Source organism: Dermacentor variabilis, chromosome 7, assembly GCF_050947875.1.
Source record: "Dermacentor variabilis isolate Ectoservices chromosome 7, ASM5094787v1, whole genome shotgun sequence".
Taxonomy (NCBI): Eukaryota; Metazoa; Arthropoda; class Arachnida; order Ixodida; family Ixodidae; genus Dermacentor; species Dermacentor variabilis.
The window spans coordinates 92,462,147-92,486,554 of NC_134574.1; the positions used below are offsets into that span (position 1 = coordinate 92,462,147).

The following is a 24,408-nucleotide window of genomic DNA, read 5'->3' on the forward strand; positions in this document are numbered from 1 at the left end:
AATGCCCCAGCCGAAAGCGCTCATCTTCGCATTCTGGCCTGATGGCCTCGGTGGGAGCACATTATCTTGATTTTATAGGCAAAACTAACCATGCAAAATAAATGAAAATCTAGGAACTGATCATCAGCTGGAGATGCGGAATGAAACCACATCTAAGCACAGCACTTGTACTGTTTAACTTAATAGGCTACCACAGCGCTATACATCTGGCATCTTGAATGGATACTTATCTGCAAAATTTAATCCGTGGCGTCCGCCGCTGACCAATGCATCACAAAAGCAACACTATCATTGCCCGCGACAGGATTAAATTATTTGCGCATTGCATGAAGGCATACCGCATTTACTACATGCCATTTAGGTTTTCTCGTGTTTTCCTGGTTTACCGGCTTTAGATGTATTGGTTTCCTGATTTACTGGTCATGTACGTAATTGTGTCTTCATGGTTGATGTCGGTATGCATGGGGTTGTTTGGGGGTACAAGTACGACCAATTACGCAAGTAAACTTTCATTGTTGTTAGTTAGTACATGTTTTCATTTTTGTTTCTTGCTGTTTCCTTGTTTTGTTGCTCTATCCAGATACCTTTCAATGAAGTATAGTAGCCCTCGAGGTCAATGCATGGGTCAATTTTGGCATTATTGTTTAATAATTCCCACATTCATCGACGCCTGATCTATGTCAGTAAGAATCATGACAAATAAAGAAACGGAAGCGCAATGTGTTTCGTACTAAACTATCCTACTAAAAAAAGTCGCCATTGCCACCCAAAAAGCTGTGAACCCACTCGCTACCTGGACTTAGCTTGACCAGTGCGAGTTGGCCACGATATTTACACATTATTCCCAAATAGTCCTTCAATTTCTCTGTAAATAATGCGTACTAAACACCTTGAAGATATTTACCTTGGGCTGATCATCAAACAAGGTCAGGTGATCGAAATAAGGTCATGTGATCGAAAACATACAATTTGAATCTTCGGTTTGCTGCCCCTGTAACATGACAGTATACACACATTACCTTAGCAGAAACGTTAGGGTGCGCATAGCAGTGTACCTTAACCCTCTTCGGAGCCGCAAACGCAGAACGCTTCATTTGCACCGCTACCGATGTGATAGAGCGTAGTGTCGGCGGAGCGCCAGCATCGCTTCATGGTTTTTACGGCAGAAAGTACTCCGCTTGCCTGGAGGGCCTCAAGAAACCACATGATAGCCGAGCATACGTTGTCGAGCCAGTCAGCACGACAACTTTGATGGGAATGCCTACGGCGTTATTGCACCTCGGGCATCCGTATAAATACCATGGAAATAAAATGATCATGAGCAAACAATTGCTACTCCTCGCTGTACCAGCTGCTAGACAATAACTACCAGCTGCAATTGCAAGTGATATCCACCCCCGTCGTTGTATGTTGCCATTAATCTGGGAAGAATACAGCCACAAAAGGCGCCATGGCTACCATAGAGGAAAACAACAATGGTGCCAGCTTGCATTTGTCCTTATTATCGGCGTAGACGTAAAACTCTCTTGCGTCAATATTCCGCTCAGTATGTTCTCGGTATGCGTACGCGGTACTTATCATAGGGCATGTGCAGCTCTTCTATGACAAATATTACAGCCGATCTTATTATAGCTAGGCTTCCGTTCATGTCTGTTCTGCGTCTGTACACTATCATCATGAGCAATAGCTCATACCCCCCTCATCCCTCTCGTAATGCAGAGGATATATATATACATATATATATATATATATTTATTTTCTCACGAGCTCTGTTATGATCCACGGCTGCCGCGCAGACAACGATGTGGAAAAAAGAAGAGCCCGACTTGAGTCAAGCTGCCTCGGCACCGATGAAAACGCGACAGTCAACCCGATTCATCTAGTTTTGCATTAAACACCTCGTGTGTAACCTTTGGTGGAGCTGTGTGGGGCAACTCCATCGACCTACAACGTACAACATCAGCACAAGAACTACGTCGAAGCCGTCGCCTCGCCGGACTTTCGCCGTCGCGCTCAATCATGGCCACAGAGCACACTACACTCACCAGCAGTGCCTTGGCGAGGCCAGTCCCTATCCAGCACCACCGAGAGCCACGCACGTTCTCGGCGAAGGCAGAGGAAGATGTAGATGACACGCTAACCCATTACGAAAGGGTAAGTCAGTACAATAACTGGAACGCTGCCACTCAGCTTAGGTACGTTGTTTTCTTCTTGGCCGGCACGGCGTTGGTGCGGTACTTCAACCACGCGGACATGCTAACTACATGGCCACGCTTCGTTAAAGAGCTCAAGAAGTGTTTCAGTGACTCGGACGCAAAGAAGAAATGTGCAGAATTCACATTAGCCCAGAGAGCTCAGGTACCCGGCGAGACTGGCACTACCTATATCGAAGAAATTTTGAAGCTGTGCCGAACCGCCAACATCAAAATTATAGAGGAGGATGAAGTGAGGCACGTCGTAAAAGGAATTGCGGAAGACGTGTACAACTTCCTATTGGTAAGGAGAACTTAAACACTGTCTCACAACTGATGCGGCACTGCCGCACGTTCGAGGCACTGCACACGCCGAATTACACCAACGTTTGGACGGCTGGCCAACGTAATGACCATACCAAGTGTTGATATGAGTCCTCCGCACCCAGACCTTTCGTCCGCCATCCGACAGATAGTCAGCGAGGCGCTCCAGCGGCATGACGAACAGGCATGTTATGCGGCGCCACTTTGCAGCTCCTCCGTTTTCCGAGACACTCTCTGGGAACCCCCTTCGGCTAGTTGGGACCACCCGGTGAATGTCGCGGCTCTTAACAACTCCAAAGACGAACCGCATTACGCTACGACCGAACCACCATGCAATGATTCACCCCCACAACGTGTTGATCCACGCCCACGCAACTTTCGTCCACGAAGACCTGCCGCTACCAACGACTTTCAAGGGGAAGAGCTTCGTTACCCCAACCGATGCGTTCCGCAGAATATCCAATCCGCATTCTTAAGTTCGCCCTTTGCCAGTGTGCTACTTCTGTGTGATGCCTGGTCATATGGCTAGGTACTCTAACCGACGCCGAGCATAGAACTACGGACCGTCAATGCCGCCTATGCGGTCTAGCGTTCCCACACTGCGCACTCAATGGCCAGGAGACTCCACATCAGGAAGCCACTTCCGAGAGGACCGATGCGCCGCCCAGGAAACCTACTCTGGACAAGAAAGAACCCGGAACCGCTACCGCTCCCCTGCCTCAGACCTTACTCTGACGCCACCACCAGCCTTCCGAGCCTCCCGATCACCATCACCTCGGCCGCGATTCACGTCACCGTCGCCTCGGCGCCGTTTCGTGTCGCCCCCGCCGGGAAACTAGCCAGCGGGACCGATGGAGGTGAGGTCGCTGAAGAATAAGGTTCATGTACTAATTGATGGAGTCTCCATAATGGCTTTAGTCGACACGGGAGCAACTGTCTCGGCCATGCGTGTGGGGTTTAAAGGCCTTCTGGGACGCAAGGTTATGTTTCGTTGAGACCAGTGCACAAGTTTCCGTGAAGTCAGTGTTGAATCATTATACCCGGTTGGTGTGTGTAACGTGGATATTTCTTTGGATGAGAAAGATTTTAATAGAGTTTACTGTTATTCCTCGCTCCTCGCATAACGTGATTCTGGGTATTGACATTATGCAATTGCGTGGTGCTAATGTTGACTGCCGGACGGGAGAACTCAGTGTCGACACCAGTGTTTCGCCTCTGCTCTTTGAAGGTGCAGCTTGCTCGGGGAGTGTTGTGCGTGTCTGATGACGCAGTTGTGCCCGCTTTATGCGCGCTGCGTGTTGTCGTCGCCTGTTCATCTCCGTCTCCTACCTCGTTCGGTGCTGCAGTGGAACCTGTAAATCGGAATTGCCTCAAGAAAAACGTGTTAGTTCCGCACTGCGTGGTCTCAGTGACTAATGGATGCGCGGGGCTGTGGGCGCTAAACTGTTCCACTGAAGCGGCAGTGCTACCTCAAGGCCTAAAGATTGCGACGTTCCAGGGAGACTCGCCCGCATCGGTGGCAGTACTTACAGAGCTACATGATGGAGGAGCAACCAGTGTATCGAGCCCTGAGAGCTCGAAGAAAGACTCCGTGATTGATAAATCACTCAGTGATCACGAGCGTCAAGTGTTGATGGCCCTGCTTGCGAAACACACCTCGCAATTCGACTTTGCGCATCACGATGCCCCGCCATCAATTCCTGCGTCCAGAACTCGTCACAGCATCAACGCAGGAGCCGCCCAGCCAATCCAACAAAAGCCCTATCCTGTGTCTCCGTCAGAACCCAAGATACTCAGCGGTCAAGTCCAAGAAACGCTATGCACAGGCGTCATTTGAGAATCATCTAGTCCTTGGGCAGCCCCGTGATATTGGGGAAGAAGGAAAACGGTACATGGCGGTTCTGCGTTGATTATCTTCGCCTAAACGCCGTTTCTAAGAAAGATGTATATCCGCTCCCACGAATTGACGACGCCATCGACTGTCGCTTTGCGGCATCTTACTTTCCCTCTATGGATTTGCTGTCAGGTTACTGGCAAATTCCTATACACAAGGACGACACAGAAAAGACAGCATTTGTAACGCCCGACGGAATAATTGAGTTTAACGTGACGCCTTTCGGGTTGTGTAACGCACCCGCAACGTTCGAAAGGTCCATGGACACGATATTACGCGGCCTAAAATGGGAAGTTTGCATGTCCTACTTGAAAGACGTTGTGATCTTCGGGCGAATGTTTAGTGAGCACAACAAACGTTTAGACTTAGCCTTGAACTGTTCGGAGAAAGCGGGTCTTGTACTCAATTAAAAAAAATGCCGCTCTGGGGAACGACAAACTCTTGTGCTAGAACATCTGGTCGCTAAAGAAGGCATCTGTCCAGATCCACAAAAGACTGCGGCCATAGAAGCATTTAGGGCACCCAACTCTGTCAAGTCGTTACGAAGTTTCTTGGGAGACTGCTCTTACTTTCGCTGACTCATTCCCCGGTTGGCTGACTTGGCTCATCCGCTTACACGCCTGCTCCAAAAAGCGTTCCTTTTGAGTGGACTGCAGAATGCGACTCATCGTTTCGCCAGCTCAAGTTCCTGTTGACGTCCCGACCAATTCTTGGCAACTGTGATCTTTTATCATCAACTGAGATTCACACCAATGCCAGTGGCCTAGGCATCGGTGCTATGGTAGTTCAGCGTGTTGGCGACAGTGAGCACGTGATCTCGTACGCCAGCCGGGCCTTGAGCCGGTCCGAACGCAACTACAGGGTCACCGAACAAGAGTGTCTGGCGGTCATCTTCGCAGTGCGACGGTTTCGTTCATACCTCTACGGGCGCCCCTTCACTGGGATAACAGATAATCATTCGCTATGCTGGCTTGGGAATTTTTGGGATCCCTCACGACGACTAGCGCGCTGGGCCCTCCATCTACAGGAATACCATTTCGTTATTCGCTACAATAGTGGCCGGCGACATGCTGACGCTGATTGTCTGTCCCGGATGCCACTTCAAACAACTGAATGTGATGCGGACAACTTTCATGAATACGTCGCTTTTGTGTCCCCGGAATTTCGGGATATGGATACCGTCATATCGCAGCAGCACAAGGACGAGAGCCTACAACCGCTCTTCGCGGCAGCGCAGGAGTCACCTGCAGACAGTCGCTTTCGCCTACGTGATGGTGGCGCACTGTATAAGAAGAGATATTCGATCATCAGTGCACGCTACTTTTAGTTATCCGCAAGAACCTTCGCAGCCAAGTATTATACGTCATGCACGATGACCCAACTTCCGGTCATCTTGGTTCCACGCGTATGCTCTACCGGGCTCAACAACATTTTTACTAGCCTAAGATGCGTAAGGATATAGAATGGTACGTCGCCAGCTGCTCTAAATGCCAGCGCTACAAGCGTCCGCCACAAGCGCCACATGGCCTCCTTCCACCAGTTTCTCCTTCTAGCATCACCTTTTAGCAAGTTCGTATAGATCTTCTGGGCCCTTTCCCGCTATCCTCCAATGGCAATCGTTGGGTTGTCGTATGCGTAGATCCCGTTACCCACTATTGTGATACCGCCGCGTTGCCATCGGCCACAGCTACAGAAGGTTCTATCTTCTTGCTCGCTCACGTTATACTACGGCATGGACCTCCTCGCATAGCAATCAGCGATCGTGGGCGACACAGTTTACCGCGGACGTAGTTGAAGAAACCCTTCGTCTGTGTTCATGTAGCTTCCGCATTCTACGCCCTACCATCCACAAACTAATGGTCTGGTCGAGCGCACAAACAGAACGCTTGCCAATATGCTGTCCATGTACGTCGATTCAGAACACAAGAATTAGAACAGTATCTTGCCTTTCATTACCTATGCCTTCAATACCGCGAGACACGAGACTACTGGTTACTCACCATTTTTGCTTCTTTATGCTTGTCCGCCACGCTACACCCTTAACACCATATTCCCCTACTTCGCTCATGACAACGAATCGATTGATGAGATCCTCTGTCGAGCAGAAGAAGCGCCACGCCTCGCTAGGCTATGCAACCTGGCATCGCAGGACCGAACCAAGATACGCTATGACGAGCGTCACCAACATGTTTACTTCGACCCTGGTGACCTTGTGTGGCTCTGGACGCCGTTGCGGAAGCGTGGCTTGTGCCAGAAGTTTCTCGCCCACTATGTCGACCCCTTCGTTATTCTGGAGCACCTCGGCGAATATCGCATTGCGCGTCTCATGAGCAGTGGACGACGCTCGGCCAAGGCTGAAGTGACACACGTTGTACGTCTGAGGCGTTACAACCCACGAGATGACTGACTCACCCGGCGGGCTTCGTCTGCCAGCGGGGAAATGTCACGGGCTCTGTAGTGATCTACGGCTGCCGTGCAGACAACGGTGTGGAAGAAAGAAGAGCACGACGTGCGCCAAGCTGCCTCGGGACCGATCAAAACGCGCCTATCAACCTGAACAGTCACATGTAACAGCTTCACAGAGTGCAATGGCTCGTGGTTTTTGCTTAATATTTCTGTGTGGTAACTCGGAATTAAACCGGCCCTACGTATATATGTATACAAGTTTACCCGAATAATTGTTCAAACATTCACCGGGCGCGGGCTCTGTGGCGGCAGCGTTAAATGTAACAGCGCGTCCACAGGCCAACGGAACAGTAGTCGGGCTACATTCGCGTCTTATACATGACGTGTCTATGTGATCGCAATATGATTTGCAGCTCTATTGTATCAATGGTAGTCGCATCAACGTCGACATTCGTTGTGATATTTGTTCTCCCAGAATTTTCCCCTGCCCTAAAGTCACAACACTGTTTAGAATTCAACCTGGAAAGCAAATAGCTTTCGTCGCACACCATTATGTCTCCAAGCAAAGGTGCTGGGATCGTTGTGTGTCCAGCACTCATGCATAGGCGAATGGTGAGAGTATCTCAAAACGATCAACGATTTCTTAAAGTGTTGATTGTTAACCAAATTTGACATTTTATCTTTACCGGCACCACCTGACTACTGTATTTAACACAGCCAACCGGCAGCATCATGGTTGAAACATCTTTGCACGCTTTCAGCGCACGCGACGCCAACTTTGGTCATTTGACTGGCAAGAACAGCAAAGCGCTCGTTTTCTCAATCACTGAGGTTTGTTAGGTTTTCCAGGCATAGTTGATAAAGAAACGCCTATTGAGAGGTCCAATAGAAAGAGCCATTTGCCTTCGCGAACATGCTGAACTTCGTGTTCGTACAGTGACACTTGATATTCATAACAGCCATGGTTCGCCTCCAGATAAGGTCGCTTAAAACGCCAAGTGCTGAGCCACCGGTGATGGCAAGTAGGTTTGGCACTAGCCTCATATTTTCTGACATATTAATGCTAGATTTAGTTGGTTGTACACACCATAGTTTTGCTTCGTCTGGCAACGGTGTCCATTTCTTTTTATGAGCGCAAATGGCGAGCGACCTGCTTCCGCCACATCTAGCTCTTCAGCAGAGCGATGATGGCCTGCTTTTCGAAAACTTGATTTGCCTGTATCTGGGATGGTCCTTCCTTTCAAAATTGACTGCTGGAGTTCGCTTATTTTTTGTTCACATGTACTGACTCAAATGGTGCTTCTTGTCCTGATAATGACCTCGCCTTTCTGGAGCACCAAAGCAGAAGATGTAACACTGACTAATAACATGTTAATACTGTGTGTAATGCTGAATTATCTCGCTGATTGTTGAAACATTTTGACCGTGCAACAAAACGCCCTAGTTTTTATCTCAATTGCACATTGCAGTTGGTGGAGGAAGATCAAAACATAAAGGTGAGTAGATATTTTATCATGGCGCAAATTTTACATGAATACAAACCGCCTAAAGAGTGACAAACCACTTCAATAACGGTAAGTTTGCTACAATCTAAAATGTACGCTTCATTTATATTCACAAAGTTGTCCAGCCCATCTAGAGTGCACGTCATATAGCATGGCAAGTGGACAATTTATTATTCTAGTAATGTTCAACGTCTTTCTTTCTTCTGAGAGCGGTGAAAGTGTAATGCCACAATAACATGGTCTAAGTTATACGTCATGTGTTGACCTCCCATTACGATGCCTTATTTTTCCCCACACATTGTGGTTGTATGGCCGTTTATATCGCGGCGCTTCTTGTGTACCATAATATGGTATCTCAGTAGCTGATACGGTTGCGAAATCTTGAAAAAAAACAATTCCGTTCTATTGACGTAATTTACGAAGTATGTCGTAAATTTTCGGACGTACGAGCGTCTTGAATGCTAATAGTTTGACGTGTTGCGGTGCATGACGCAGATGGCGTTTTAGGAATCCAAGTGTTTGGTTAGCAGATGCAGTAATGTGCGTAACATGAGCAGACCAGTCTAAGTCGTATGAAAGGGTGACGCCCAGGTATTTAAATGTGTCCACTTTTTCTAAGGTAGTATTAGTAATATTATACGGTGAGTATAAGGGCTGATGGCGGCAAGTGAAGCACATTACTTTACATTTATTGGCGTTAAGGGTCATTAACCAGTGGTTGCACCAGCCTTGCACTTTGTTAAGGTCATTTTGTAAGATACTGTGGTCAGAGTCATTAGTAATTGTGCGGTAGATGACACAATCATCAGCGAACATACGTATTTGAGAGGAAACATTAAGGGCAAGGTCGTTAATATAAATAAGAAAAAGTAGGGGGCCTAGAACACTACCTTGCGGGACGCCAGAAGTTACAGGGAGGGGTGCGGAGGTGCGATTGTTGACATGCACTGACTGTGATCGGTTAGTGAGAAATTCAATAACCCAATTTAAGACGTCAGGGTGCAGGTTCAGCTGGGAGAGCTTGAGTATTAGGCGTTGGTGAGGTAACTTGTCAAATGCTTTAGCATAATCCAGAAAAATGGCATCGATTTGGGTGTTAGCATCAAGATTAACGTGTAAGTCATGGACGAACATAGCAAGTTGCGTTTCGCACGAGCGACCTTTACGAAAACCGCGTTGGGATGGGTGAAAATAGTTGTTAGCGTCAAGGAAATGCATAATTTGGGTGAAAATGACGTGCTCCGTTATCTTGCAGGGTACGCTGGTTAGGGAAATCGGTCTGTAGTTAAGAGGCAAGTTTTTATTACCTGATTTGTAGATTGGAACGACCTGCCCTTCCTTCCATGTGACGGGGATGCTACAGGAGGATAAAGACTGTGAGAAGATTAATCTAATGTACGATGCGCAGATGAGTTTAGTATTTTTTAACAGTTTAGAGTTGATGCCCTCCGCCCCAGATGACGATGAGAGTTTTAGCTTTTCAATTATTGCCGTTATGCCATGTTCAGTGAATTCGATCGGTGACATAACAGATTGCACAGCTGACGGTGGTATAGGTAACAGAGCATCAGGTTTAGTGGTGAATACTGATGAAAACGCGCGGTTAAATGCATCGGCACACTCTTCTTCGAGGATTACTATATCGTTATGGTCGGCGATAGTGATAGCATTCGGTGGCTTGGGGTTTAGTAATTGCCAGAATTTCTGGGGGTTAGTGTTTAGTACACGAGGCAACTCAAATTGAGGACGACACAACGAGCTATGGAAAGAAGAATGATAGGTGTATCGTTAAGGGATAAGAAAAGTGCAGATTGGGTGAGGGAACAAACGCGAGTTAATGACATCTTAGTTGAAATCAAGAAAAAGAAATGGGCATGGGCAGGACATGTAATGAGGAGGGAAGATAACCGATGGTCATTAAGGGTTACGGACTGGATCCCAAGGGAAGGGAAGCGTAGCAGGGGGCGGCAGAAAGTTAGATGGGCGGATGAGATTAAGAAGTTTGCAGGGACGGCATGGCCACAATTAGTACATGACCGGGGTTGTTGGAGATGTATGGGAGAGGCCTTTGCCCTGCAGTGGGCGTAACCAGGCTGATGATGATGATGATGATGATGATGACACGAGGCAACGTGTCATGGAAAAAAGAGTGTTTTTCGCGGCCTATAGCCGAGAGATAAACTTTCTCTGCCTCGTAATATTTGTCCCAGGCCACCGCACAATTGGTTTGCTTTGCCGACCGAAAAAATCGTTTCTTCCTGTTTTCTAGAGTTGATAATTTTTTTGTGAACCAAGGTTTATTGCTGTTAGTCGGTACTGAAACAACTGGAATGTGGTTATTAGCAAGGTCGGCGATTTTTTGTTGGAAGATCGACCAATTTGCTTGAAGTGTGCGGTTGTTGAATTCATCACTGAAAGTGCGGTAGAAGGACATTAGTTCGTTGTTAATGGCTTCGTAGTTGCCTTTATCGTATAGGCGTATTATTTTATTCCACGGTTCTCGTTTTGGAAAGCTAAAGTTAAAGACAGTGTGGATTACTTTATGGTCGCTAAATGCCGGGAGATACGATATCGAAGATAGGCTAGACGGATTGTTAGTTAATACGAGATCTAAAATGTTGGCCGAGTCATTCACCACGCGTGTTGGTTCTAAGACTAGCTGGGTCAAGTTGAAATTAAAGCAGACTTCAAGGAAATCATTTTCGGTTGTATTATGTGACGAAGGTGGATAGTTATCCCAACTGATATTAGGGAAATTAAAGTCTCCAAAGAGCAAAATCTGAGCGTTAGTGTATTTTTTCATTAGTACATCTAGGACGCGGTTGAGCTTGTCAGTGAAGCTAGTGTCTGCTCGCGGGGGGCGGTAGCAAACGCCAAGTAAAATAGTTTGCGGGGTTGCACGAAAGAGTAGCCATAATATTTCAAGGTCACTTGGGTTGTGAACAACGGAGCAGGGCATCGTATTACTAACGGCGATGAGCACCCCGCCGCCTCTAGAGTGCTGGCGATCGTTACGGAAGACATGGAAACCGGGTAGGTCATCCATGACCTCCGCGTCGGATACGTCAGCGGTTAGCCAGGTTTCTGTAAGTATCAACAAGTTACATCCAGATGATAAGACCAGATTAGATACAACGTCACGTTTGGAAAGGAAGCTACGTATGTTAGAGTATATTGCTGAAATAGTACTGTTAGGGCGGGTTGTCGTTATCGAACCGTGTGTTGGATGACGGTGATGCAGCGATTGCTATTGGATTTCTTTTACACATTTTGTAGGTTCGTCGTACATGTACTTAGCAGATCCTATGAACAGAGTTTTGTAGCGTAATGAAAATGCAGCTGACTTGGTCCTTGCAAAAGCCAAAAGATGTTTCCGGGCATTCTGCACAGTACGAGAGTAGTCTTCGCGAATGCTATAGTTAGTGCCTTTCAACTTGCGGCCGTTAGACAGAATTTTTTCTTTTGTTTTATAAAAAGGAACTTTACGATTATAGGACGGTTTCGGTTATCAGAATGGCGGCCGAGACGATGCGCACGTTCAATCGCCTCAGGATGCACGGTTATGTTTAATTGGTCGGCGCAAAGCCGAATGATTTCTTCCTCTGCCTGGGCGGCGGATCTAGACGCACTTGGGTCGGGGATACCGAAGAAGACAAGGTTGTTGCGGCGGGCTTGGTTTTCTGCGTCATCGATGCGCGCTTCTATATCGGAGATTGCCCGTGTCGTCACGGCCGCAGAAGTCTTAAATGTTTCAACCTATCGCTGCAGGTCCTCGATGTGTTGACAGTGGCTCTCGACGGCATGCATTCTTCTGTTTAGTTCAGAAATCGAATTGTTAGTCTCGACTAGTCCGCTTTTTAAACCTTGAATCTCGTTAATTAACTGCGATTGCCCAGCGGATAGCTTCTTTAGTTCAGTTAGTATAGCGTTAGTGTCAGGGCCGGGGTTAGTTTCTATGTCGCCCGACAGTAGCAGCAAAGAGCGCGAGACATGAATACAATTCATTGCGATGGCAAACAGACACTGGGGGCTCGGCAGCAGTACCAAAACATAGTTGCTTGATTTCTTAGCGTATAGACTATAACACTGACTAACCTGCATGTTAAACAGCAGCAGTTTAGTGGACTGTATCGTGGCACAGCCACCGAGCCCACAGGTTGGCGCGTGAAGGCGTTGGGCTTTTATAGGCGATCTGCCAGATGTTGCTGACGCAGGCAGCTCCCTGGTGGTAGGGCCGATCACGCTCGTCACAGGCGGCGCTAGTAGAAGCGTAGGGGGCGCTAGCGTGACTCGGCGATAGACAGCAGGGGCACGGCCAAGGCACGGTTCCAGGCAGATTGGAGTTGATTGTGGGACAGCCGAGATGGTAGCGGGCAGAGCTGCGCCGATCAGTGCGATGATGAGCACCTGCATGTTAAACAGCAGTGGTTTAGTGGACTGTATCGTGGCACAGCCACCGAACCCACATCATGGCCATTCCGGCTTTGTCAGCCTACTATCCTCAAACCCGCCGTGGTTCCTCAGTGGCTATGGTGTGGGGCTGCTGAGCTCGAGGTCGCGGGATCGAATCCCGGCCATGGCGGCCGCATTTCGATGTGGACGAAATGCGAAAACACCCATGTACTTAAATTGAGTTGTATGTTAAAGAACCCCAGGTGGTCGAAATTTCCGCAGTCCTCCACTACGGCGTGCCTCAGGAAGTGGTTTTGGCACGTAAGACCCCATAAATTTTTTTTACTATCCTCAAGCATTGTCGTCAGGTCGTTGTCGTCATGCAGTCCTCACGCATGCGTTGTCACATAACCATCGTGTAGCTGGTCTTATCGCTTGATTGTCATCATTCGATCACCGTTACTTAACTATCATCATGCCATTTCCCTGACGACATGATGATCACACGCTCGTCGTCACACCATTGTCATGCTGTAGCCCTCGTCACACTGTCGTTTACCATATCTTAACTCGATTAACTCTATTCCTTTTTCGTCATGACGTAGTGTGGTCGTCATTCTATGGCATCCCTGCAGTCACTCAATCGTAATTTAGCTGCCATTGGCATGCTGTTATCTTCATTGCTTCGTCTTCAGACACTTGCTATTATCTATTCGTTGTCAGATCGCAGTAGTCATGCCCTCTTTATCCGGTCAGCGTCATAAATGCAGCCTCCATCTCTCGTCATGTCGTCACCATCAATAAAGACTTCCAGTGTTCTCAGGGAAAGAGCCCATGCAGGTTTCATATGCTGGATTGGTTCAGTGCGCCTTAACGTCGCTTCGTCTGTCAGCCATGTCCGTCGTCCACCATTGTTACTCATTTTCTTCTGGCACTGCTTGCGTGGCTCCTATTGTTGGTGCTGTAAAAGCTGATGAAAACCGTTTCATTAATACAAGACTATTGTGAGAGTGCCATTAGGGCTTATTTTTATCTGTTCGCTTCTCTGACTGACAGGCTTTCTTTTTCAATGGAAGCTTAAGCTCACATGTCATACTCTTCGCGATATTTAATGAGGCAGCTGAGGAAGAAGTGTGGTTTATGCTCATGGCAAACTTGAAATTTTCAAATCATGTGTTTTGAGCACTTTTATCAATTTAAACTGAAACTTCAATAGACTCTTTTTTCGACTTTCCCGTTGCTGCAGGCTACGGGTTATTCTCTTGCCGATCACCGCTTAACGAATAGCTTGGTCCTAATTAAAGTAATGCCGCTGTCACGCCGCCATCCCCGTGGAATTCCCATGCCTGCTGGCTGCTGTCCTGCACGCTTAGCCGATAACGAATAGCGTACCTGCAAACGCCAGATATCGCACAAGTTAGACCACCCAGCCTTTCCGGTACCGGTTTTATTGCACACACTTTATATACTATTACACGCAGAGACAAAGAAACAGCGCGCACTTTAGATCCTATAGATGAGATGAATATTTACAATTATTATTAGGGTTATAATTAAATTCGAGTGCTGATTGCCGTGTTATAGTTTGTTAACGAAGCTTCCCCTCAAGTCTAAATATTGAAAGGCAGTTTGTCGTGTGCGTATCATGGACACGCATGCTTATATCGCCTTCCGTTTCCCTACCACGGTTGCGCTTTAAAACCACGGCGCTGCAATATTGCTTTCCTCTCCTTCCTTCTTCTCCGCCCTTAAACTCGCTCTATTAGTCCTATTAGGGTTATTATAATTACCCGAAGGTATCTCGCCCTCGCCAGCAGCAGTACTTGAGATAGCTATTCCGGCGGCTAGCTTCCCACGCTATGCGTGCCGCCCTCGCACCTGTTTAAGCTTTTTCCTTGACGCTATAGAGCTATACAATGTCCGCGCAACCTTGAGCGATCGGAAAGCGCGTTCTCCACCCTTGGCCGGCGGAGAGGGGAGGCTTCGTTCCGGGCGCGAAGCTCTCAACATCTCAGCAAGGTGCCTGGTGGTGGTCTCGTGCTGACGATGCCCTCTCGGTGAGCGCATATTTCCCCCCCTCATCTTTTAAGAGATTCAATACATACAAGCATTTGTCTCGCAAACAAGATTTATTTCAAGAGAATTTTCCTCGTCTCAATAATTTCTCTCGTCGAATTTGAGTGCTGATTGCCGTGTTATAGTTTGTTAACGGAGCTTTCCCTCAAGTCTAAATATTTTAAGGCAGTTTGTCGTGTGCGTATCATGGCCACGCACGCTTATATCGCCTTTCGTTTCTCTACCACGGTTGTGCTTTAAAACCACGGCGCTGCAAGTTTCCTTCAAAGACTTTCCTTTCCTTCCCTCTTCTCCGCCCTTAAACTGGCTCTCTTAACTACTACACGCCGAGACAAAGAAACAGCGCGGAATTTGGATCCTATTGATGAGATGAATATTTACAATTATTATTAGGGTTACAATTATATTCGAGTGCTGATTGCCGTGTTATAGTTTGTTAACGAAGCTTCCCCTCAAGTCTAAATATTGTAAGGCAGTTTGTCGTGTGCGTATCATGGACACGCATGCTTATATCGCCTTCCGTTTCCCTACCACGGTTGCGCTTTAAAATCACGGCGCTGCAATATGGCTTTCCTCTCCTTCCTTCTCTGCCCTTAAACTGGCTCTATTAGTCCTATTAGGGTTATTATAATTACACGAAGGTATCTCGCCCTCGCCAGCAGCAGTACTTGAGACAGCTATTCCGGCGGCTAGCTTCCCACGCTATGCGTGCCGCCCTCGCACCTGTTTAAGCTTTTTCCTAGACGCTAGAGCTATACAATATCCGCGCAACCTTGAGCGATCGGAAAGCGCGTTCTCCACCCTTGGCCGGCGGAGAGGGGAGGCTTCGTTCCGGCCGCGAAGCTCTCCACATCTCAGCAAGGTGCCTGGTGGTGGTCTTGTGCTGACGATGCCCTCTCGGTGAGCGCATATTCCCCCCCCCCCGTCATCTTTTAAGAGATTCAATACATACAAGCATTTGTCTCGCAAACCAGATTTATTTCAAGAGAATTTTCCTCGTCTCAATAATTTCTCTCGTCGTATTTGAGTGCTGATTGCCGTGTTATAGTTTGTTAACGGAGCTTTCCCTCAAGTCTACATATTTTAAGGCAGTTTGTGGTGTGCGTATCATGGCCACGCACGCTTATATCGCCTTTCCGTTTCTCTACCATGGTTGCGCATTAAAACCACGGCGCTGCAAGTTTGCTTCAAAGACTTTCCTTTCCTTCCCTTTTCTCCGCCCTTAAACTGGCTCTCTTAACTACTACACGCAGAGACAAAGAAACAGTGCGCACTTTAGATCCTATAGATGAGATGAATATTTACAATTATTATTAGGGTTATAATTATATTCGAGTGCTGATTGCCGTGTAATAGTTTGTTAACGAAGCTTCCCCTCAAGTCTAAATATTGTAAGGCAGTTTGTCCTGTGCGTATCATGGACACGCATGCTTATATCGCCTTCCGTTTCCCTACCACGGTTGCGCTTTAAAACCACGGCGCTGCAATATTGCTTTCCTCTCCTTCCTTCTTCCACGCCCTTAAACTGGCTCTATTAGTCCTATTAGGGTTATTATAATTACACGAAGGTATCTCGCCCTCGCCAGCAGCAGTACTTGAGACAGCTATTCCGGCGGCTAGCTTCCTACGCTATGCGTGCCGCCCTCGCACCTGTTTAAGCTTTTTCCTAGACGCTAGAGCTATACAATATCCGCGCAACCTTGAGCGATCGGAAAGCGCGTTCTCCACCCTTGGCCGGCGGAGAGGGGGGGCTTCGTTCCGGCCGCGAAGCTCTCCACATCTCAGCAAGGTGCCTGCCCAGGCAGCACACCAGCATTGGTCCAACCATGGCCCAATGCTGGCAGAAATTGGTACCAATGTTGGACCAATGTTGGCATATTGGCAAAGTGCAACCCTATCCAATGCTGGCCCAGCGTTAAAGCCAAGATTGGACCAATGTTATGCCAATGCAGCAGCCATTGTGCTGCCAGCGTAGGACCAGCGTTAAAGCCAAGATTGGACCAATGTTATGCCAATGCAGCAGCCATCGTAGGACCAGCGTTAAAGCCAAGATTGGACCAATGTTATGCCAATGCAGCAGCCATCGTGCTGCTAGCGTAGGACCAGTGTTGAGCCATATCGTTGCCATTATTAATGCCGGCTTTGAGCCAATGCCCTTTGCATGACGAATATTCTAGATACGCTGGCTTTAGAGCACGCACACATTCTTACCGCAAACCTTTTGCTAGCGGCATTTTTTGTAGCAATTGTCCCCTTACCGTCTTCCTCAATAGTAGCTAGGAAAGCTCGACAAAAAGATGTCAAGAAGCAGAAGTCATATATGCTTGCAAATAATAATAAAAGAATACTGAAATTGACGTTTATGACAGTTTATTTGCGAATAAATTTTCACAAGCAGGCATTTTCCGTGGACCTAGATGGGTGACACTCGGTTATCTTCAAACAGTTTATTTACAGGTACAGCCCTCAGGATAGGAATTAGGCAAGGTGCCGAGGACGGTGGGCTGGCCAGGGGTTTCAGGGCAGGGAGCTGACGTCGGTAGGCAGGTTGGACAGTGCTTGGATGACGGCGGGCTGATCAGGCCCCCGAGGACCACGATAACGGGGTGGTTTCGTTGATATTGCTACCATATCCCATAGCGACTTCACCATTACTTGGAGGAAATGCTTGCACTGTAAAATAAAAAGAAACATTATCAGAGATGTTGGTATGACAAATGTATGTGGCAGCGTTTTCATTTGAAAAATCGCCATACTGCAACAATATTATAAGTCTGAGCAGAGAGTTCGAATGGGTGAATCAAGAAACTTTCTTGCAAGAGATTTGTCAGGTAACACTTCTTAATATTTCGACATATTAGGCATATCTTGTACAAGGTGTAACGTAATATTTAGAACAGACACAAAATGCGCAGGATCCGTCCGCCTTGTTTTCACCCCACACCTAGTCATCGTAGCACTTTATAATGAAAAAATTGCAGCAAAACCTGCTACAGCACAAAAAGCCTAGTTTCAGACTGCGTAGCCACAATGCGGCCTTCGTGCAAAATTTTTAATGTGGAAACCGACAAGTTCCGTCAGGAAACACTAGTAAAAGAGGCATTTATTATACGAAAAGAAAGAAATACTGTCGGCTGGAAATGATGCTTGACCTATAACAGTGAGAAGAAGCGTGGTTCCTCGGTATCACTAGCAGGATCAGGCCGCGCGCGTGGCTTGATAAAATCATAGTCCTGGAATGTGGGTGAAATTCACAGAGATTTAACGTGGTTCTACTCCGGGCACTATTCATAGGCTGCAAATAAAAAGAGCTATGTAATTACAGGCACTCTACATTAGCCAGGCCTGCTTCAGTAATATATATACTACGTGATATTGCTTGGGTGATATTGCTCCTTATAAAACTTAAAACATGCGCAAAACAAGTGCACTCACCATTGTAAGATCCATGCTTCTGTGTATCCGAGTTCATCCCACATCGAAGACGGTGGCCACGAGCGCCGACTTTTTTTCTAATTGTTGTTTCCCCTATATTAATTCTAACACTCACAAAAATTCGTGGCCACATTGCTGCGTATTTCAAGATGTAGGCTTCTCAGTAGGAACGACGACCGCAAGCGAGCATTTTTCACGAGAGGAGTGCGCTGGCAAGAACGGACAAGACGGCAAGCACTCGGGCGATGTTGCACCCAGTCGGCGTGCTAGCGACGCATAGAAGGAAAGAGTGAAAGGAAAGGGTAAACGAAGAATTCGGCGTAAACGCCACTTTCCCCCGCTGGACCTAGCCCGACCGCGTTTTGGGGTGACAGCGACGGAGGGCGACAAGGAGGACAATAGTGCCCCCGCCGCTTTCCCCGTGCTTCCGAGAGCACCCAATTCGACACAGCAGTTTATGGCTGTCTGAACGCTTGACTGATAGCATTGACCAGGCTCACGTGGGTGCGTGGGGGAGAGGCAAGTCGGGGCTGAAGGACGGAAAGCTAGGCCGAAAAAAAAAATCCGGAATGCGCCGTGCCTACTAAAGGCAAAGACAAGAGGTTGTTGACACGCAAATGCCAAAACGTGCACTTTTTTTTTCTGTCAGGGGCATTCATACAAGGAGCTTACTACACATGCACGAACAAACAAATATATTAGAATAGGAGCATGATGATTATGTCGCCGCAACATGCCATGCATGCTAAACAAACAAACAAAAGTTTCACTAATACATATGCGCTCCATCTCGATGCAATATAAAACGGTTCCATCAGCTCTGAGGCACTGTAATTCTCGATTCTCCTAAGAATCCTGACGCACCAAAGCCGCGGAGCGTACATGCAAAATATACAATGCGCAGGCAAATTCGCAATACCGTTGCTTCTTATGGAAAGCTCATGTTCTTATTCACGATCAATAAAGCAGCGGCTAAATTTATGCGACTTCCCCTGCTTGCTACGTGGTACACTGGCTTTTCTCTTTAGGGGACGCATTTCGGTAAAGGAGAAGTGCAAAAATGGCGGTGTACCATTCATGGAGTTGACATGGGAGAACATATTTCTGGTTCCTGCGTAGTGTGCCTGTGATCAGTGCGTTAGTTTTCAAAACACGTTGTTCAATCTCAGGAAGTCGTAGAGCACTAAAAGCCGACAAGGCGAAAATTGGCTTATTACGGGCCAATGTCCTCCAAAGAAAGCCAACTAGTAACCCATATTGGCAAATCCATACGAAAGTCGGTCCAATAATTCCCGCCTTGTTGAACGGCAGTGCCAATATTGTTTACTGACTGTGTATTGTGGGCCAACATTGGATCTCTATCAGAATGGCACAGCCAATATTGTTTACTGACTGTGTAATGTGGGCCAACGTTGGATCTCTATCAGAATGGCACAGCCAATATTGTTTACTGACTGTGTAATGTGGGCCAACGTTGGATCTCTATCAGAATGGCACAGCCAATATTGGCGCCACACTGTTAACCTTAGGCCATCATTGGGCCAGGAATCAGAATGGCACTGCCAATATTGGAACCACGCTGTCAATCTTAGGCCGTCATTGGGCCAAGAAGTGCCAATATGTTTCCAAAGTTGGCCCAACCTGACGTGCCGCCTGGGTGGTGGTGGTCTCGTGCTGACGATGCCCTCTCGGTGAGCGCATATTTCCCGCCCTCATCTTTTAAGAGATTCAATACATACAAGCATTTGTCCCGCAAACCAGATTTATTTCAAGGGAATTTTCCTCGTCTCAATTATTTCTCTCGTCGTACTCGAGTGCTGATTGCCGTGTTATAGTTTGTTAACGGAGCTTTCCCTCAAGTCTACATATTTTAAGGCAGTTTGTGGTGTGCGTATCATGGCCACGCACGCTTATATCGCCTTTCCGTTTCTCTACCACGGTTGCGCATTAAAACCACGGCGCTGCAAGTTTGCTTCAAAGACTTTCCTTTCCTTCCCTCTTCTCCGCCCTTAAACTGGCTCTCTTAACTACTACACGCAGAGACAAAGAAGCAGCGCGCACTTTAGATCCTATAGATGAGATGAATATTTACAATTATTAGTAGGGTTATAATTATATTCGAGTGCTGATTGCCGTGTTATAGTTTGTTAACGAAGCTTCCCCTCAAGTCTAAATATTGTAAGGCAGTTTGTCGTGTGCGTATCATGGACACGCATGCTTATATCGCCTTCCGTTTCCCTACCACGGTTGCGCTTTAAAACCACGGCGCTGCAATATTGTTTTCCTCTCCTTCCTTCTTCTCCGCCCTTAAACTAGCTCTATTAGTCCTATTAGGGTTATTATAATTACACGAAGCTATCTCGCCCTCGCTAGCAGCAGTACTTGAGATAGCTATTCCGGCGGCTAGCTTCCCACGCTATGCGCGCCGCCCTCGCACCTGTTTAAGCTTTTTCCTAGACGCTAGAGCTATACAATGTCCGCGCAACCTTGAGCTATCGTGAAGCGCATTCTCCACCCTTGACCGGCGGAGAGGGGAGGCTTCGTTCCGGCCACGAAGCTCTCCACATCTCAGCAAGGTGCCTGGTGGTGGTCTCGTGCTGACGATGCCCTCTCGGTGAGCGCATATCCCCCCCCCTCATCTTTTAAGAGATTCAATACATACAAGCATTTGTCTCGCAAACAAGATTTATTTCAAGAGAATTTTCCTCGTCTCAATAATTTCTCTCGTCGTATTTGAGTGCTGATTGCCGTGTTATAGTTTGTTAACGGAGCTTTCCCTCAAGTCTAAATATTTTAAGGCAGTTTGTCGTGTGCGTATCATGGCCACGCACGCTTATATCGCCTTTACGTTTCTCTACCACGGTTGCGCTTTAAAACCACGGCGCTGCAAGTTTGCTTCAAAGACTTTCCTTTCCTTCCCTCTTCTCCGCCCTTAAACTGGCTCTCTTAACTACTACACGCAGAGACAAAGAAACAGCGCGCACTTTAGATCCTATAGATGAGATGAATATTTACAATTATTATTAGCGTTATAATTATATTCGAGTGCTGATTGCCGTGTTATAGTTTGTTAACGAAGCTTTCCCTCAAGTCTAAATATTGTAAGGCAGTTTGTCGTGTGCGTATAATGGACACGCATGCTTATATCGCCTTCCGTTTCCCTACCACGGTTGCCCTTTAAAACCACGGCGCTGCAATATTGCTTTCCTCTCCTTCCTTCTTCTCCGCCCTTAAACTAGCTCTATTAGTCCTATTAGGGTTATTATAATTACACGAAGGTATCTCGCCCTCGCCAGCAGCAGTACTTGAGATAGCTATTCCGGCGGCTAGCTTCCCACGCTATGCGTGCCGCCCTCGCACCTGTTTAAGCTTTTTCCTAGACGCTAGAGCTATACAATGTCCGCGCAACCTTGAGCGATCGGAAAGCGCGTTCTCCACCCTTGGCCGGCGGAGAGGGGAGGCTTCGTTCCGGCCACGAAGCTCTCCACATCTCAGCAAGGTGCCTGGTGGTGGTCTTGTGCTGACGATGCCCTCTCGGTGAGCGCATATTCCCCCCCCCCCGTCATCTTTTAAGAGATGCAATACATACGAGCATTTGTCTCGCAAACCAGATTTATTTCAAGAGAATTTTCCTCGTCTCAATAATTTCTCTCGTCGTATTTGAGTGCTGATTGCCGTGTTATAGTTTGTTAACGGAGCTTTCCCTCAAGTCTAAATATTTTAAGGCAGTTTGTCGTGTGCGTACCATGGCCACGCACGCTTATATCGCCTTTCCGTATCTCTACCACGGTTGTGCTTTAAAACCACGGCGCTGCAAGTTTGCTTCAAAGACTTTCCTTTCCTTCCCTCTTCTCCGCCCTTAAATTGGCTCTCTTAACTACTACACGCAGAGACAAAGAAACAGCGCGCACGTTAGATCATATAGAGGAGATGAATATTTACAATTATTGTTAGGGTTATAATTATATTCGAGTGCTGATTGCCGTGTTATAGTTTGTTAACGAAGCTTCCCCTCAAGTCTAAATATTGTAAGGCAGTTTGTTGTGTGCTTATCATGCACACGCATGCTTATATCGCCTTCCGTTTCCCTACCACGGTTGCGCTTTAAAACCACGGCGCTGCAATATTGCTTTCCTCTCCTTCCTTCTTCTCCGCCCTTAAACTAGCTCTATTAGTCCTATTAGGGTTAATATAATTACACGAAGTTATCTCGCCCTCGCCAGCAGCAGTACTTCAGATAGCTATTCCGGCGGCTAGCTTCCCACGTTATGCGTGCCGCCCTCGCACCTGTTTAAGCTTTTTCCTAGACGCTAGAGCTATACAATGTCCGCGCAACCTTGAGCGATCGGAAAGCGCGTTCTCCACCCTTGGCCGGCGGAGAGGGGTGGCTTCGTTCCGGCCACGAAGCTCTCCACATCTCAGCAAGGTGCCTGGTGGTGGTCTTGTGCTGACGATGCCCTCTCGGTGAGCGCATATTCCCCCCCCCCCGTCATCGTTTAAGAGATGCAATACATACAAGCATTTGTCTCGCAAACCAGATTTATTTCAAGAGAATTTTTCTCGTCTCAATAATTTCTCTCGTCGTATTTGAGTGCTGATTGCCGTGTTATAGTTTGTTAACGGAGCTTTCCCTCAAGTCTAAATATTTTAAGGCAGTTTGTCGTGTGCGTACCATGGCCACGCACGCTTATATCGCCTTTCCGTATCTCTACCACGGTTGTGCTTTAAAACCACGGCGCTGCAAGTTTGCTTCAAAGACTTTCCTTTCCTTCCCTCTTCTCCGCCCTTAAATTGGCTCTCTTAACTACTACACGCAGAGACAAAGAAACAGCGCGCACGTTAGATCATATAGAGGAGATGAATATTTACAATTATTGTTAGGGTTATAATTATATTCGAGTGCTGATTGCCGTGTTATAGTTTGTTAACGAAGCTTCCCCTCAAGTCTAAATATTGTAAGGCAGTTTGTCGCGTGCGTATCATGGACACGCATGCTTATATCGCCTTCCGTTTCCCTACCACGGTTGCGCTTTAAAACCACGGCGCTGCAATATTGCTTTCCTCTCCTTCCTTCTTCTCCGCCCTTAAACTGGCTCTATTAGTCCTATTAGGGTTAATATAATTACACGAAGTTATCTCGCCCTCGCCAGCAGCAGTACTTCAGATAGCTATTCCGGCGGCTAGCTTCCCACGTTATGCGTGCCGCCCTCGCACCTGTTTAAGCTTTTTCCTAGACGCTAGAGCTATACAATGTCCGCGCAACCTTGAGCGATCGGAAAGCGCGTTCTCCACCCTTGGCCGGCGGAGAGGGGAGGCTTCGTTCCGGCCACGAAGCTCTCCACATCTCAGCAAGGTGCCTGGTGGTGGTCTTGTGCTGACGATGCCCTCTCGGTGAGCGCATATTCCCCCCCCCCCGTCATCTTTTAAGAGATGCAATACATACAAGCATTTGTCTCGCAAACCAGATTTATTTCAAGAGAATTTTCCTCGTCTCAATAATTTCTCTCGTCGTATTTGAGTGCTGATTGCCGTGTTATAGTTTGTTAACGGAGCTTTCCCTCAAGTCTAAATATTTTAAGGCAGTTTGTCGTGTGCGTACCATGGCCACGCACGCTTATATCGCCTTTCCGTATCTCTACCACGGTTGTGCTTTAAAACCACGGCGCTGCAAGTTTGCTTCAAAGACTTTCCTTTCCTTGCCTCTTCTCCGCCCTTAAACTGGCTCTCTTAACTACTACACGCAGAGACAAAGAAACAGCGCGCACGTTAGATCATATAGAGGAGATGAATATTTACAATTATTGTTAGGGTTATAATTATATTCGAGTGCTGATTGCCGTGTTATAGTTTGTTAAGGAAGCTTCCCCTCAAGTCTAAATATTGTAAGGCAGTTTGTTGTGTGCTTATCATGGACACGCATGCTTATATCGCCTTCCGTTTCCCTACCACGGTTGCGCTTTAAAACCACGGCGCTGCAATATTGCTTTCCTCTCCTTCCTTCTTCTCCGCCCTTAAACTAGCTCTATTAGTCCTATTAGGGTTAATATAATTACACGAAGTTATCTCGCCCTCGCCAGCAGCAGTACTTCAGATAGCTATTCCGGCGGCTAGCTTCCCACGTTATGCGTGCCGCCCTCGCACCTGTTTAAGCTTTTTCCTAGACGCTAGAGCTATACAATGTCCG

General features: G+C 47.3%; 1 long non-coding RNA gene across 1 annotated transcript in view; it reads left to right on the forward strand.

Moving 5' to 3' along the window:
- The first annotated feature begins 8,205 nt into the window (after positions 1-8,205).
- Positions 8,206-24,408, forward strand: part of LOC142586941 (uncharacterized) — a 43,458-nt gene continuing 27,255 nt past the window's right edge. The window contains exon 1 of the long non-coding RNA XR_012829306.1: positions 8,206-8,312. This is a non-coding gene — a long non-coding RNA (uncharacterized LOC142586941). The remainder of the gene's footprint in view (positions 8,313-24,408) is intronic.